Source organism: Notolepis coatsorum (genome assembly GCF_963971535.1).
Source record: "Notolepis coatsorum genome assembly, chromosome: 10".
NCBI classification, from domain to species: domain Eukaryota; kingdom Metazoa; phylum Chordata; class Actinopteri; order Aulopiformes; family Paralepididae; genus Notolepis; species Notolepis coatsorum.
The window spans coordinates 73,765,170-73,780,730 of NC_140174.1; the positions used below are offsets into that span (position 1 = coordinate 73,765,170).

The 15,561-nt window shown below is 41.7% G+C and overlaps 1 long non-coding RNA gene across 1 annotated transcript in view; it reads left to right on the plus strand.

The window, feature by feature from the left end:
- The first annotated feature begins 11,173 nt into the window (after positions 1-11,173).
- LOC311236235 overlaps positions 11,174-15,561 on the plus strand; it is a 23,539-nt gene continuing 19,151 nt past the window's right edge. Inside the window, exon 1 of the long non-coding RNA XR_014620203.1 lies at positions 11,174-11,274. This is a non-coding gene — a long non-coding RNA (uncharacterized lncRNA). The remainder of the gene's footprint in view (positions 11,275-15,561) is intronic.

Consider the following 15,561-nt stretch of genomic DNA (forward strand, 5'->3'; position numbering starts at 1 on the left):
TTGCTCAACGCCCATGCGCAGTAGATACCGACACCTGCACGCCCTCACCAACGTCCGGTGACAACAGAGCTATAGCTGCAGCTACCATGTGTTGTCAAGTTAGTGTCTAGTTCAGGTTATTTGTTAATAAAATGGCCATATGAAGATTAAAAAGATACGTCACCACGTAGGGTCCTGAAGGACTGTGCTCACCAGTTCTCAATGGTCATGACAGATTTTTAACATTTCACTGTCCCAGGCCATCATTCCAACATGCCTCAAGACATCTACCATCGTCTAGGTAACAAAGGCCTCCACAGTGTCCTGTCTAAATGACTATCGACCAATCGCTCTCACTCCAATTGTGACGAAATGTTTAGCTGGTTATGAGGAGCATTAAAAAGGCCATTGTCATAACAGCTGACCCCCACCAGTATGCCTACAGGCCAAACCGCTCCACAGCTGACGCCATCAATCAGAACCGGGACTCCTATGTGAGGGTGCTATTTTTGGGCTTCAATTCCACCTTTAATACCATCATCCCACAGACACTGGTGAACAAACTGTCAGCACTCGGATTACCTCCATCACTCTGCAACTGGACTTTGGACTTCCTGACAAACAGACCCCAATCTGTAAAGATCAACAACACTATATCCTCCACCATCATCCTCAACACTGGCTCCCCCCAGTGTACGGCATGCTGCACAGCGGCAGAGAGGCATTCGCTACAGGGTGGTAAGGTCTGCACAGAGGACCATCGGATGCAGCTTACCAGACATCTCGGACATCTACACCAACGGATGCATGGATACATGCATGACCCCACCCACCCTGCACACGGACTGTTTACCCCCCTGAATGATTTGTTTTTATTTATTTTTTATTAAATCAGTTTACATGTTTATCATGAGGATCCCTATTTATTTTAGTATTTATTTAGTTATTTTAGTATTTAATGAATGAATGAATTTATTCACACACACACACACACACACGATACATTACATGTAAATATCCTCATGTGATACAACAACGACGCAATTGTGTACATGTGCCAGGTCTCCCAAGAAGCTATTTAAAGCTTTTGGAGGGAGCACGAACACAAATATAGACAGAATATAAACAACAAAAACAATAAACAAAAACAAAACAAAACATACAACGTGGGTAGGTTTACACACCTACCTACTAACTGACATACAACATAGATACATAAGTACATACAATTTATATACCTAAGTTCTGATTCTAATTAGAGATATGAGTTAAGCAGTTCCTCTTTCAGTGATTTTTTAAATGTTTTAAAGGATTTAGACATTTTCAGACTCTCGTCAAGCTTGTTCCAGATCTGTGGGCCCCGGCCTGCATGCTATGCTTAGGCTAGCACATTTGAGCCTTCTCCTCTTGCCAAATATGTTAAACTCAGCGAGCCTCAGGAGACCAAAGCGATGGAACAAAGGTCGTGAGGGCGCTTTATACCCGGACCATGATAGTACTCGTAGTATTTTCTTTTGTAAGCTTTCAAGTTTCTTGAGATGGCTGGGGTAAGTGTTGCACCATATGACATTACAATAATTAATGAGGAGTTCATACAAGGTTTTATATAGAGTGAGAAGGGCAGGCAAGGGAAGAAAATTATGTATTTTGCAGAATAAGCCAACATATTTGGACAGTTTTGTTTGTAGATATTTTATGTGGCATTTGAAATTGAGTGACTCATCGATGATGACCCCCAGGAATTTTGTGGACACCACTCTTGACAGCTCCTTTCCATTTATTTTTATGCACATATGATGTGTGCGCATCCAATTTGAGTGGAAGACAATAAAGTTTGTTTTGCTGAGATTAAGTAATAATTTGTTGGTGTCCACTTTTTGTAGTTTTGAGTAGATCTTGTAGCTCGAGTGGATTTTTATGTCACAGAAACAAATTAGTGTCATCAGCGAATATTACTTTGTGCAGAAGTTCAGATGAGTTGACAAAGTCATTTATATATAGAATAAATCGTAAAGGCCCTAGAATTGACCCCTGGGGGACCCCATATTTGATGTCCATTTTTATTGATTTGTGATAGTTTATATCGACATACTGTTGCCTACCATGTAAATAGCTACTGAACCAGTTGAGAGCCAGACCCCTTATGCCATAATGGTGCAGTTTCCCAAGTAGAATAGTGAAGTCAATGGTGTCAAAGGCCTTTGATAAGTCCAAGAAAAAAACCAACCCCACAATCGCCCTGATCAATGGCATTGGCATCATTTATTTTTTCAATGAGGTCTAATATTGCCATATATGTTGTTCTCTTTTTCCTAAAGCCGTATTGAGAACTGGTGAGTATATTTAGCTTGGTAGTGTATTCGCTTAATCTGTTATACACAACTCTCTCATACACTTTGGATAGAGCCGGTAACACGGATATTGGACGGTAATTATTGATACTATTTTTGTCACCTGATTTATATATGGGTATTATTCTCCCAATTTTGATGTTTATTGGCACCACACCATGAAGTAAGGACAAATTAATACAGTGAGCGAGTGGTCTGACTATAATATTGGCTATGGCTATTAGGATTTTGCTGCATATTCCATCAACACCGGCTGTACGAGTGTCCTTCATCTTCATGATAATGTTGAATAGTTCATCATGGTCAGTTGGTTTCATGAAAATAGAGTTTGGATAGTTACCTGATAAATGTTTAAAAGACACACCCCTGGGATGACTAATTTTATTCGCCAGGTCTTCACCAATGGATGCAAAGTAGGTATTGAATTTATCAGAGAGATCCTGCTGAGACATATTTGCAGGGTCAGGGAGCACTGGTGTTTTTTTGTCCCTATTTAGTACTTTATTTAGAACTGATCATGTCCTTTTTTAATCACCCTGAGATGCCATTACCTGATCAGTATAATGATCACATTTGCTTTTCCTTATTAAATGAGTGAGCTTATTTCTATATAGATTGTATTTATTTCTATTATTTATACTAGGCTTCTTAAGATAATGTTTGTAGAGTTTATTTTTGTGTTTAATGGGTGTTAAGATGCCCTTTGTAAGCCAGGGGTTCTGGTCATTTGTACTGCTCATGACAGTCTTCTCAGGAATGGTTTTATGAATGGAGTCAGTTATTTCCAATATCAGACTATCATATGCAGTATCAGGATCACAGGCATCATATAAATTCTTCAACCCTTTGGTCTCCAGGCTTCCATATAGTTGCTGCAGGGTTCTGTCATTTATTACTTTAATTGTTGTCTTACAGGGAGGGGGTGCAAGTTCACTGGCAAGATTTAGGGACAACATGACAGGGAAGTGATCAGTTATGCAGTTAGGATCACACCCAACTCCAGCTGTGTGGTTTGGATGTTGGTGATGATGTTGTCAATGGTAGACTTGGATGTGTGTGTTATTCTAGTGTAGATGTTTATAGTTGTGAATAAGGTGGAAGAATGCAGTGTATTAAGTGTGGACGGTTAAGCTTAGGCGCTCTTTCGAAGTTGGTTAAAGTTAGAGTTTGTCTTAGAGCATGGCGATAGAACGCCAGCCCTGATTCCAAACTCTAACCTTAACCAACTGCGAATGAGTCGCCTAAGCTTAACCAGTGATAAACTAGGCGTTAGGTCGTTTGCAGGTTGTTCGACGCGGAAATGGGCTAAGACACTGCTCGTCATGCGATTGGGCGCACATGTCACATGACCAGAAACGTGCGTGGCCAATCAGAGAGCAAAACGGGAACGCGGAAACACGAACCGTTTGGTAAAAGCATAGACGCATCCTGGTTGCGTCTATTCGAAGCCCAAACAATTCGTGCTTCCGCGTTCGAGTTTTGCGCTCTGATTGGCCACTGACCTACGCTATTACGGCCCCCTTATCTACGCCAGTTATCTACACCACGAATAGACGCTGCCCTGTACAATTCGTGCTTCCGCGTAGCGTCTATTCGTGGCGTAGATAACTGGCGTAGATAAGGGGGCGTAATAGTGTAGGTCAGTGGCCAATCAGAGCGCAAAACTCGAACGCGGAAGCACGAATTGTTTGGGCTTCGAATAGACGCATCCTGGTTCCATGATGGGATGATAGCCGGCAGGTGTTTAGTCTGGCACATCTTCTTCTTCTTCTTCTTGGGGTTTTACGGCGGACGGCCACCATCTGAATGGGGCATTTACCGCCACCTTCTGGAATCCTTTATCCCCTACACAGTGTCCATTTTCCCTTCCCCATCATGAAGTGCAGCTAATGCTGCTCCTCCCTGACTGAGCCCCCCTGTGTGAGACACTCCTTGCCTCCTATGGGCTGACTCTGGACCTCTTGGATATTCACAATCCCCTTCTCTAATTCCCATCAGACCATCCATGCCCAAGTGTTGAACCGCCACTCTAACAATCACCTTAATCCTCTCCGTTCTGCCCTTAACCAATGCCGTAGCATTAACTACTCCTGCAACAAAGGCCACAATACTCAATTTCTCCTCCCACACCCTCTCTTTGAAATTGATTGATTGAAAAGTTTATTAACAGATTGCAGAATGGGTACAGTACAGTACATCTCAATACAATTGTTAAGGGGATGCAGACCAGAGAAAGACTTTCGTCTTGTTTACATCAGGGTCCCCCATTTTCAATTCATCATAACATATATGACATACATGACATACAGATAGACAGTACTGCTACATCTATACATTTATGACATATCAGATTTGCAAATACAGTACTGTTTGTGATACAAAAGTGTCCAGAAAAGGAGTGTATATACATTTGGCGTAGAAACTGTACATTGGAGGAGGTTGGTGGGGTGGGGTTGGGTGGGTTGGGTGAGGGCTGTACATTGGAGGTGGGGAGGGGGGGGGGGGGTTGGGTATGGGACACACACACATTTTACACTGTACATTGGAATATTGACAAAGCCTTACTTGGTCATTTACTGTACAACTAGGTTAGGACATTTGTAGGGGCCAGTTTCGAATTGCAGTCTCACGTAGGTGTTTTTTGAGAGTGTTTTTGAAGGTGGGTAGTGATTCACATTCCTTTACAGCTTTAGGCAGGGCGTTCCACATTGATGTGGCATAATTGCGAAACGTGTTTAGTCCCTTGTTTGAGCCGAATCTGGGTTTTACATGATTTGTGGAGCTCCCTCTGGTGTCCCCACCGCATGTATATATTCCCTCCCCGCCGTATGTATATTCCCCTCCCACCCACCCACCCCCTCCTAATGTACAGTCCCCTCCCCATCATATGTATATACTCTGTCAGGATCTAGGGGTAACAGTACTGTATATTTGAATACCGCCTATGTCACAAATGTATCAGTACTAAATACCTATATGTCCCTATGCCATAAATGTCATGTATGTTATGTATGTCATAAATGTCTATATGAATTGAAAATGGGGGACCCTGATGGAAACAAGACAAACGTCTTTCTCAGGTCTGCATCCCCTTAACAATTGTATGTATTGAGCCGTACTGTATTGTACCCATTCTACAATCTGTTAAATAAAGTTTTCATTCATTCATTCATTCATTCATTCATTCATTCATTCATTCATTCATTGTGATCGTGGTATTCACTGACCTTTGGGAAGTATTTTGACATGTACATGGGTACCTTGGTCGCGTAGTGTATCTTGTAGACCAGGCCCATTGCAAGTTGCTGTACTCTGTCGTCTACTCTAAGCCATCCTAGGTTGTCAAAGTGGGCAGGGGTGAGGTGGGTTCTAGGAGTCAGGTCAAGTAGTAGTCTGACTAGCTTGTTTTGAGATGTTTGTAATTTGTTTTTTAGTGCCTTTGAGGTGCTTTGGTACCATGAGGTGCAAGCATAGTCGTAGTACCCTTGAATGAGTGCTCCTGCTAGAGTCTTCAGGGTATTCTTGTTTACCAGAGAGGAGATCCGGTACAAGAATCGCGTTCGTTGGTTGACTTTTTTTATTACATTGGATGCCATTTTGTCACAGGAAAGATTAGCCTCTAGGATGGAACCCAGGTAGGTAATTTCATCTTTCCTTGTGATAATATTGTCATCCACTGTAACCGAGAAGCCGTCGGTCTTGCTGAGTTTGTTATTTGAACCGAAGAGAATGGACTCTGTTTTGCCCATGTGTAGTGATAGTTTGTTGTCGGCGAGCCATATGCAGATTTTGCCTAGTTCTCTATCCTCCTGTATTACCCTTTCTGCCAAATGCCCTTCTCTAAACCCCTGCACCTTATCTTGACTTCCCTGTCCTTGACTCCAGCCACCCAAACAACTGCCTCTTTGAACTGCTGCGGTCAGGCAAGCGATACCGGAGTCTCATGGCAAGCACAGAAAGACTCAGAAGAAGCTTCTATCCCCAGGCCATCAGGATGCTAAATGACAATAACAATATGCAACAACCATCAAATGCACTCACAGCACACACATCCACAAGCACACACTCACTTTAAACAAACAACACACTGCAGCACCCACTCTCCACACTTTAGAACACCTAGACACACCTTACTGTAAATTGTACCTAAATTGTACCTCATCCCATTTCTGCTTTGCACTATATAGTATATTGTATATTAGTATATTGCATAGTATATTGTATGGTAACTCAGTTACTTCTATTCTGCATTGAACATTGTACATATGTACATACTGAACACTTGTGTCTACGTACGTGACTTCTATTTTTTACATGCTATACTTATTTTATTTCATACTTATCTTTTTTGTCTAGCACAGTCTCTGGAGCGTAACAGAAAGAAGCATTTTGTATAAAAGTATTCTGTACTTCTGTATGACAACTATTAAAGAAACTTGAAACTTGAACTACCCTCCTAGCCGCCTCTGCATATGACAACTTACCTTCCCTTCTCACTCTCTGAACCACTACCTCCCTTTTCATCACCTCACAACCCATAAACGCTACACTATGCTCCCCACCACAACTACAACACATCGGCCCCACTCCCTCTCCACACTTCCCATAGGCATGTTCCCCGCCACATCTTGCACACCTCTGCTTCCTCCTACATGTAATAGCTATATGCCCAAACTCTTGGCACCTATAACATCTCAGTGGATTCTGAACAAACTCCCTAACCCTAAACACCATATACCCTACAAACACCCCTCTAGGAACTAGTGTTGTCAAAAATATCGATTTTTCGATACATATCGATTCTGAATATTTAAAACACTTTCAATACTAATTTCCCGCAATATCGATATTTAATTATTCATAAAAAAAAATAAAAAAATTAAGATGTCTTTTTATACCCATTGTTTATTTTAATACCTGTAATAGTACAGTAGTCCACACACACACACACACACACACACACACACACACACACACACACACACACACACACACACACACACACACACACACACACACACAACACATTCAGTTAAGTTGGAATATGACTGTAATACAAACAGTTCAGTTTGTCGGGTACATGCAACACAGATTACAGTGTTTACTTAATTTATAAGATTATATCATTTAGTTATTTTTAAATGTGTGATCTAAAGATAAACAAAGGGTTTTAAAAGTGTTATATGTATATCTTCTCTTATAGTACCAGAGAGAAGCTGAGGAGAATCAACCAGCAACAAAAGCAACATTTTTTTTAAATATATATATATTTATCTTTTTTTTCTTCTTTTTTCTTACATTTTAAGATTGAACCTTTTTTACCCCGTGGACCGTGGTATCGAAAATGGTATCGAATATCGATAATTTTCAAGGTATCGTATCGAAGTTCGAAATTCCAGTATCGTGACAACACTACTAGGAACAACCTCATCGTCAAACTGAATCACCACTGTCCCCTTCTCTGTCTTATCTGCTCCTCTCTTTATCCTTTCTGCACTTTTAACTTTCCCATTCCGTATGTTCCTCTTTAAATCTCCCACCAGCCTCGACCGGTATCCCAGCTATCACCCCCTTACACCCCCCCTCCCTCTTCTCCCCTACTCTTACTACTTTACATATACTAACTCCACCAATGCTCCTCATCTTCCTAGCTTTCTCCACCTGCTCTACACTTACACACCCTACAATCAGATTCCCATCTCCCAAAACGTTTGCAAACTTTACCTCACCTAATTTGCTTGTGTATGAGTATGAGTTCGGACAACTCGAACATCCTTATTTTCCCCACTCCCCCCTCCCCCTCAAATCTAACCACTATATGAATCACTTCTGTAATATCATTTCCTCTACCCTCACCATCTGACCCACTTGAGCTCTCCCCTACCCTTCTTCCTCTTAAGCCCCTTCCCCCCACTTTCCCTGCTCCTCTTCTCCACCTTACTCCACCCTCATCCCCCGCTCTCACCCCCCGCACCACACTCCATACTGTCATTATCCGACTGCCATGGCCGTTCCCTTCCCTGTCGTCACCTCCTTCGCGCCCACTACCCGCCTCAGCTCCCGACTTCAAGCTCATTCCACCAGGGATCAGCAAGGTGGACACATTCATCGCCTCGACTCCGTCATAGCCGTCAAACCTGACCCGGCATTCTTCACCTTGGATCCAGGAAACAAACGGATACTTCTTGCCGTCCCCAGAAAATACAGCACGACAGCGGGAGCCCACCCTCCACGTCTCCGTATCCCAGTAAACAATTCTCTCGAGGACTGGGCATTTACGCCAAACTAACCACCACTAGGCCAACTTCCTTCATGTGTCCACCAGCCCTCCCACCACTGACTCAACCTAGTCGGGCACATGTGAGTAGGATGATGGTGAGGCGGGAACAGGAAGGGGACCATGTATGGGCATAGGAACCTGCTGACAGACATTTACCTCTTTTTTTGGAAGTTTGCATTTTGTACCTCATTGTTTGCACATTGTTTTTTAATTTGAAAACAATATTGTTGTTATGTTCTATTATACATGTTGTATTGTTTTGCTGTGCTTTGTTGTGTGTCTTTTTAATTGTTTCTTTTATATTGTTATACACTTTTGTAAATAAATTATACATGAAAAAATTATAATAATCTGAGTCACTTCTGCGTTTTCTTTTAAAACTATAAGTAATTAGACAAAGTAAAATTCGGGTGGAATAAACCTTTAACACGAGGTAGTTGGACAGCGTGATTACGAAACCTAGCCGCATTTCTCGGAGACGATCTCTGATTGGCTGACGCCTGTTTATACACTGGTTAAGCTTAGGCACTCTTCGAAGTTGGTTAAGGTTAGAGTTTGTCTTAGAGCATGGCGATACTGTTCCTACTGTTCCTAATTTATGCAAATGACATGTCATCAGCTTGTGACTGCAACTTGTTCCTGTTTGCGGACGACTCAGCCCTGCTGGTCTCTGACAAGAACAAGTTACAGGTTGAAAAAACCCTCAGCTCGGAACTAGGCAAAATCTGCATATGGCTTGCTGATAACAAACTATCATTACACATGGGCAAAACAGAGTCCATTCTCTTCGGTTCAAATAATAAACTCAGCAAGACCGACGGCTTCTCAGTGGGTGACAATATTGTCACAAGGAAAGATGAAATTACCTACCTGGGTTCCATCCTAGAGGCGAATCTCTCCTGTGACAAAATGGCATCCAATGTAATAAAAAAAGTCAACCAACGAACTCGATTCTTGTACCGGATCTCCTCTCTGGTAAACAAGAATACCCTGAAGACTCTGGCAGGAGCACTCATTCAAGGGTACTACGACTATGCTTGCACCTCATGGTACCAAAGCACCTCAAAGGCGCTAAAAACTAAATTACAAACATCTCAAAACAAACTGGTCAGACTACTGCTTGACCTTACTCCTAGAACCCACCTCACCCCTGCCCACTTTGACAACCTAGGATGGCTTAGAGTAGACGACAGAGTACAGCAACTTGCAATGGGCCTGGTCTACAAGATACACTACACGACCAAGGTACCCATGTACATGTCAAAATACTTCCCAAAGGTCAGTGAATACCACGATCACAACACCAGAGGGAGCTCCACAAATCATGTTAAACCCAGATTCGGCTCAAACAAGGGACTAAACACGTTTCGCAATTATGCCACATCAATGTGGAACGCCCTACCCAAAGCTGTAAAGGAATGTGAATCACTACCCACTTTCAAAACCACTCTCAAGGGACACCTACAGGAGACTGCAATTCGAAACTGGCCCCTGTAAATGTCCTAACCCAACCCCCTCCAATGTACAGTAACCTAGTATGGTTTTGTCAATATTCCAATGTACTGTTTTGCTTGTTTGTACAGTGTCTCCCCCCCCCCCAATGTACAGTTTTGCTTGTTTGTACAGTGTCCCCCCCCCCCCCCCCAACCCCCTCCAATGTAAATTACCCAGTATGGTTGTCAATATCCCAATGTACCCAACCCCCCCCCCCCACACACAACCCCACCCAACCTCCTCCAATGTACAGTTTTTACGTCAAATGTATATACTCCCTTTTCTTGACTCTTTTTGTATTACAAACAGTACTGTATTTGCAAATCTGGTATGTCATAAATGTATAGATGTAGCAGTAGCCTACTGTCTATCTGTATGTCATGTATGAGTATGTAATATATGTCCTGATGAATTGAAAATGGGGGACCCTGATGTAAACAAGACGAAAGTCTTTCTCTGGTCTGCATCCCCTTAACAATTGTGTGTATTGAGCTGTACTGTATTGTACCCATTCTGCAATCTGTTAATAAAGTTTTCAATCAATCAATCAATCAATCAATCAATCAATCAATCAATCAATCAATCAATCAATCAATCAATCAACGCCAGGTAGTTAAAACTTTGCAGGCCGGCTGGCTGACGTGGAAATGGGCAAAGACACAGCTCGTCACGGATTGGGCAAACGCGTCAGTGGCCAATCAGAGAGCGTCAGTCAGTGCCAATCAGAGAGCGTCTCCGAGAAATGCGGCTAGGTTTCGTAATCACGCAGTTGGACAAAGTAGTCTTTGGGTGGATTTAAAACTAGCTTGGGTCCAGAAATGTGGTCATCCCAACAAATGGTGGCGCTGTGGCAAATAAAAAAAAACATGGTTCTGAGACTGCGGTCTTGAAACGAGTCCCCTTTAGGAAATTACGTCATAGTCCGCGCTAGTACACACGTAGCTTCTCCTCGTTGTCCTTGTTGACTAATGAGCTAAATGCTAATCGCTAATTCTCTGAAAATGTCTAGACTGCAAATATTGTGTAAAGAGCGGACGAACTGCAGTTATTGGAGATATATTTGAATGGACTAAGGAGGAGAATGAACTAGTATTTTAATGGAGTATGAACTAGTGGAGATTGATCGCCACCATATGATGCCCGATAGTGAGATGAAGACACACAAAGCAGGTTTGTTAAATCAGAAAGTAATTTGGACATTATTCTTAGAGCATTGACCAATATGCTCCCGTTTGAGATCATGGTATTTCACAATTTCCTAACGTGTAAATAATGTATCGACCAGCTAGACCAGCGTTGCTGCAGGAAAAATAATACTACTTCTGATTGAATACATTTTCTAAATAAAATTGTATTATATATTTCTAATGAAAAACTTTCTTTTTCACATGAAACAGTGAATGAGGCATTACAATAAACATAATGTTTATCCTACCTTACTGTAATGTATTGGTTGGTTTATTTGGCTAATGTTAGAGCCATTGCTATACGCGAAGACACTCTACAAATCGTAGCTCCAGTTCTGCAGACCCCTCTCTGATTGGTTGAGCTCCATTTCTGCAGCCCTCTCTCTGATTGGTTGAGCGAAGCCCCTCTCTAAGGTACGCGATCAAATCCATGTAGGGGGTATCTGCAGAGCCGCAGAGCCAGGCTGGACTGGTATAAGTGGGCTGGACAAGTAGTTGCGAATGGGGGGGGGGCGGGGTTCGTCTCGTTTACATAGGTACATTATACATAGACAGTAATGTTACATCTAGACATGTAATAATAGAGTAAACTTGTACCCATACAGTGTTACATCTAGACATACCAGATCTAGTAATAATAGAGTAAACTTAACTTTCGTCTCAGTAACAATGTTCATAAAGTGTTGAGTGCTACAGTGTAGGTTAGTTTATTAGGACAATTCCACCATTGTGGGGCAAGGACCATAGGCGGAGTTTGAACTTGACGCCAGGGGGTGCGACAGCTTGGCGAACGATACCCGCGCGCACGCGTTTTTTTTTGACTTATTTTATTATTTTAGCGTTTTTACAATGCCCTAACCCCTAATTTTTTATTTTATTTATGTGGTACAGCAGCACACACACACACTCACACACACAGCACTACGGGGGATCATTTGGAGGCTCTAATTATTATTATTCATAGAGACTCTCAAGCAATAATAATTATTACAGCCTCCATTTTTCGTGGACGAAAAATATACCAGACTATAGATATCAATTTTCCCGAAATAACGCTACATGCCTCGACAAAATCCGTGCATTGGTTATCCAGATACATTAATTATCATCTCAGAATAAGTGGCTTTGTACAAGCGTTACGTTCTGCTGCTGCTTGGCCGCGCGTTAACCCTTTCACTGCCACACTACAGAAGGTTCGCCTTATAATGTGACATGATTACTACTATGAAATGAATGTATTGTAAAACAAAACATAATAGAATTCAGATTTGTTTCTCACAATTATTATAATTTTATTAAAATAAAAATAATCTTGATTTAAAAAAAAAAAAAAAAAGCTATTTCACCCCCTGCACCCCCATAAACTCCGCCCATGGCAAGGACTAAGAATAGGCGACTTCTCTTTGATGACCCGACTTCTCTTTGATGACCCTCCCGGAGCTTGGATAGGAGTAGGAATAAACTGTACATATACAGCACTGTTTGAACCTGGCACACAACATACTTCACATGTCATTTTTCTTTTTGTTATTCCACCATTGTGGGGCAAGGACTAAGAATAGGCGACTTCTCTTTGATGACCCGACTTCTCTTTGATGACCCTCCCGGAGCTTGGATAAGAGTAGGAATAAACTGTACATATACAGCACTGTTTGAACCTGGCACACAACATACTTCACATGTCATTTTTCTTTTTGTGGAGACGAAGATGATGAGTACCGGTCTTCTCCTCAGACATAAAATCAGTTTTTCAATACAAGTACGACTCAAGACACAGAACATTAGTATGCAAAATAAAAAATGAACACAGATTTTGAGTGTGAATGAAAACTTTATTTTAACAAGATTGCAGAATGGGTACAAATTACAATACAGTACGGCTCAATACACACAATTGTTAAGGGGATGCAGACCAGAGAAAGAAGTTTTGTCTTGTCTTCTCGTACTGAAAACGTGACTGTTAGCACAGAGACGGCTGCAGTTACACACAGGGCCATTTTCGTTTTGGTTTTCAGGGTCAGTTTCGCTTTTCAGAACGCAACGTAATGGCAGGCAAGTTGCCCAGTCCACACGAGCGCTGGATTTAATATAACCATGATTGTATGTGCGCAGTTGAGTCGTACTTGTATTGAAAAACTGATTTTATGTCTGAGGAGAAGACCGGTACTCATCATCTTCGTCTCCACAAAAAGAAAAATGACATGTGAAGTATGTTGTGTGCCAGGTTCAAACAGTGCTGTATATGTACAGTTTATTCCTACTCCTATCCAAGCTCCGGGAGGGTCATCAAAGAGAAGTCGGGTCATCAAAGAGAAGTCGCCTATTCTTAGTCCTTGCCCCACAATGGTGGAATAACAAAAAGAAAAATGACGTGAAGTATGTTGTGTGCCAGGTTCAAACAGTGCTGTATATGTACAGTTTATTCCTACTCCTATCCAAGCTCCGGGAGGGTCATCAAAGAGAAGTCGGGTCATCAAAGAGAAGTCGCCTATTCTTAGTCCTTGCCCCACAATGGTGGAATTGTCCTAATAAACTAACCTACACTGTAGCACTCAACACTTTATGAACATTGTTACTGAGACGAAAGTTAAGTTTACTCTATTATTACTAGATCTGGTATGTCTAGATGTAACACTGTATGGGTACAAGTTTACTCTATTATTACATGTCTAGATGTAACATTACTGTCTATGTATAATGTACCTATGTAAACGAGACGAACCCCGCCCCCCCCCCCCCCCCCCCCCATTCGCAACTACTTGTCCAGACCACTTATACTTGTCCAGACCACTTATACCCGTCCAGCCTGGCTCTGCGGCTCTGCAGATACCCCCTATTGGATCCATGCATTGAGCTCCGTTTTTATTACATGTTTTATCACATTCTTGTTCATTTCATAACATTTTCATACGATTTGTTTTGAAAATATTGAGGCCAACATGGCATTTCACTATTTCGAAAGCCTTTCTGGTGATTCTAAGGCGAGATATGAGTCAAAGAAACTCCCCCTGATTACCACGACCACAACATCAGAGCGAGTTAGCCGAACGTTAGCCACCAGCCACTTTTTCCTCTGTGATGGTATAAAACTTCCGATTTGGATTTCTGTTTTTGTCATTAGTATAACGCGTAACACAGCAGCTCTTTGGCATTGTGAAGGACTGAAGAAAAGTCTGCTTGATTGTCTTTAATTTGCCGCTTTAACTATCCGTTTCTCCACTAAATAGTGTACACAATGTACCAGGCGGGGCAGTTTCCCCCCACGCTGCAGTTGCGTAGCAATAACAGACAGGAAGTTGACTTCGAGTATTGTTAGACTTACTTCCAGAGCCCATTTCTTATAAGACTGCCACAAAAGGTTGTGTAACATTATTGCCGATGTGTAATGTGACAATGTTATATAGATGTTGCACATATGAAGATGGGACTCTCCACAGTGAAATATTATAAAATTATCTAAGTTCATCTAAATTGTTCAAATCATGATATGGGCACAAACTCACTACAGGAGTTATATCACCATTATGAATAAAAGGATGTCTGTCATCATCCTAATAGACAGTCTCCTCCCCACCGCATGTATATATTCCAGGGTTCCCACGGTCTGGAAAACATGGAATTAATTTGTTCATTTTCCAGGTATGGAAAAGTCACGGAAACTGAGCAAAAGTGAACACTTACATGGAAATAGAAACAGTTGTCCTGGAAAATTGTATTGGATGATGTGTAAAATAGTAATAAAATGAAACTATTGAGCACAAAATTAAGATGAGTTTATAAAAGCCCTTTATATGTGAACAGCGTTTACTGTAGATATAAATGGATGATCCCATGTTATAGAGCATGCTCTTGGTATCCTATATTGGATGTTGGAATTTGATGCAGGCAACTTGGTGATATGGACTTTAAGGTCGCTTTCACACAGGGGCTGTTTGGTCCAGACTTTCGGACCAGAATTCGATAGTCCGGTTTTTCGGGTTTGTGTGAATGCGTGTCGAACTCGGTTCGCGGACCAAACAGGCGAACTCTGGTCCGCCTGAAAACGTCGGTCTCGGTTCGCTTCATCGGACCAAACGCGAACCAAATATAGGAAGTGATTATTATTACCACTGCTCGCAGCATTCATTCACTGCAAAACAAGCACACTGTATCTATCTATCTATCTATCTATCTATCTATCTATCTATCTATCTATCTATCTATCTATCTATCTATCTATCTATCTATCTATCTATCTATCTATCTATCTATCTATCTATCTATCTATCTA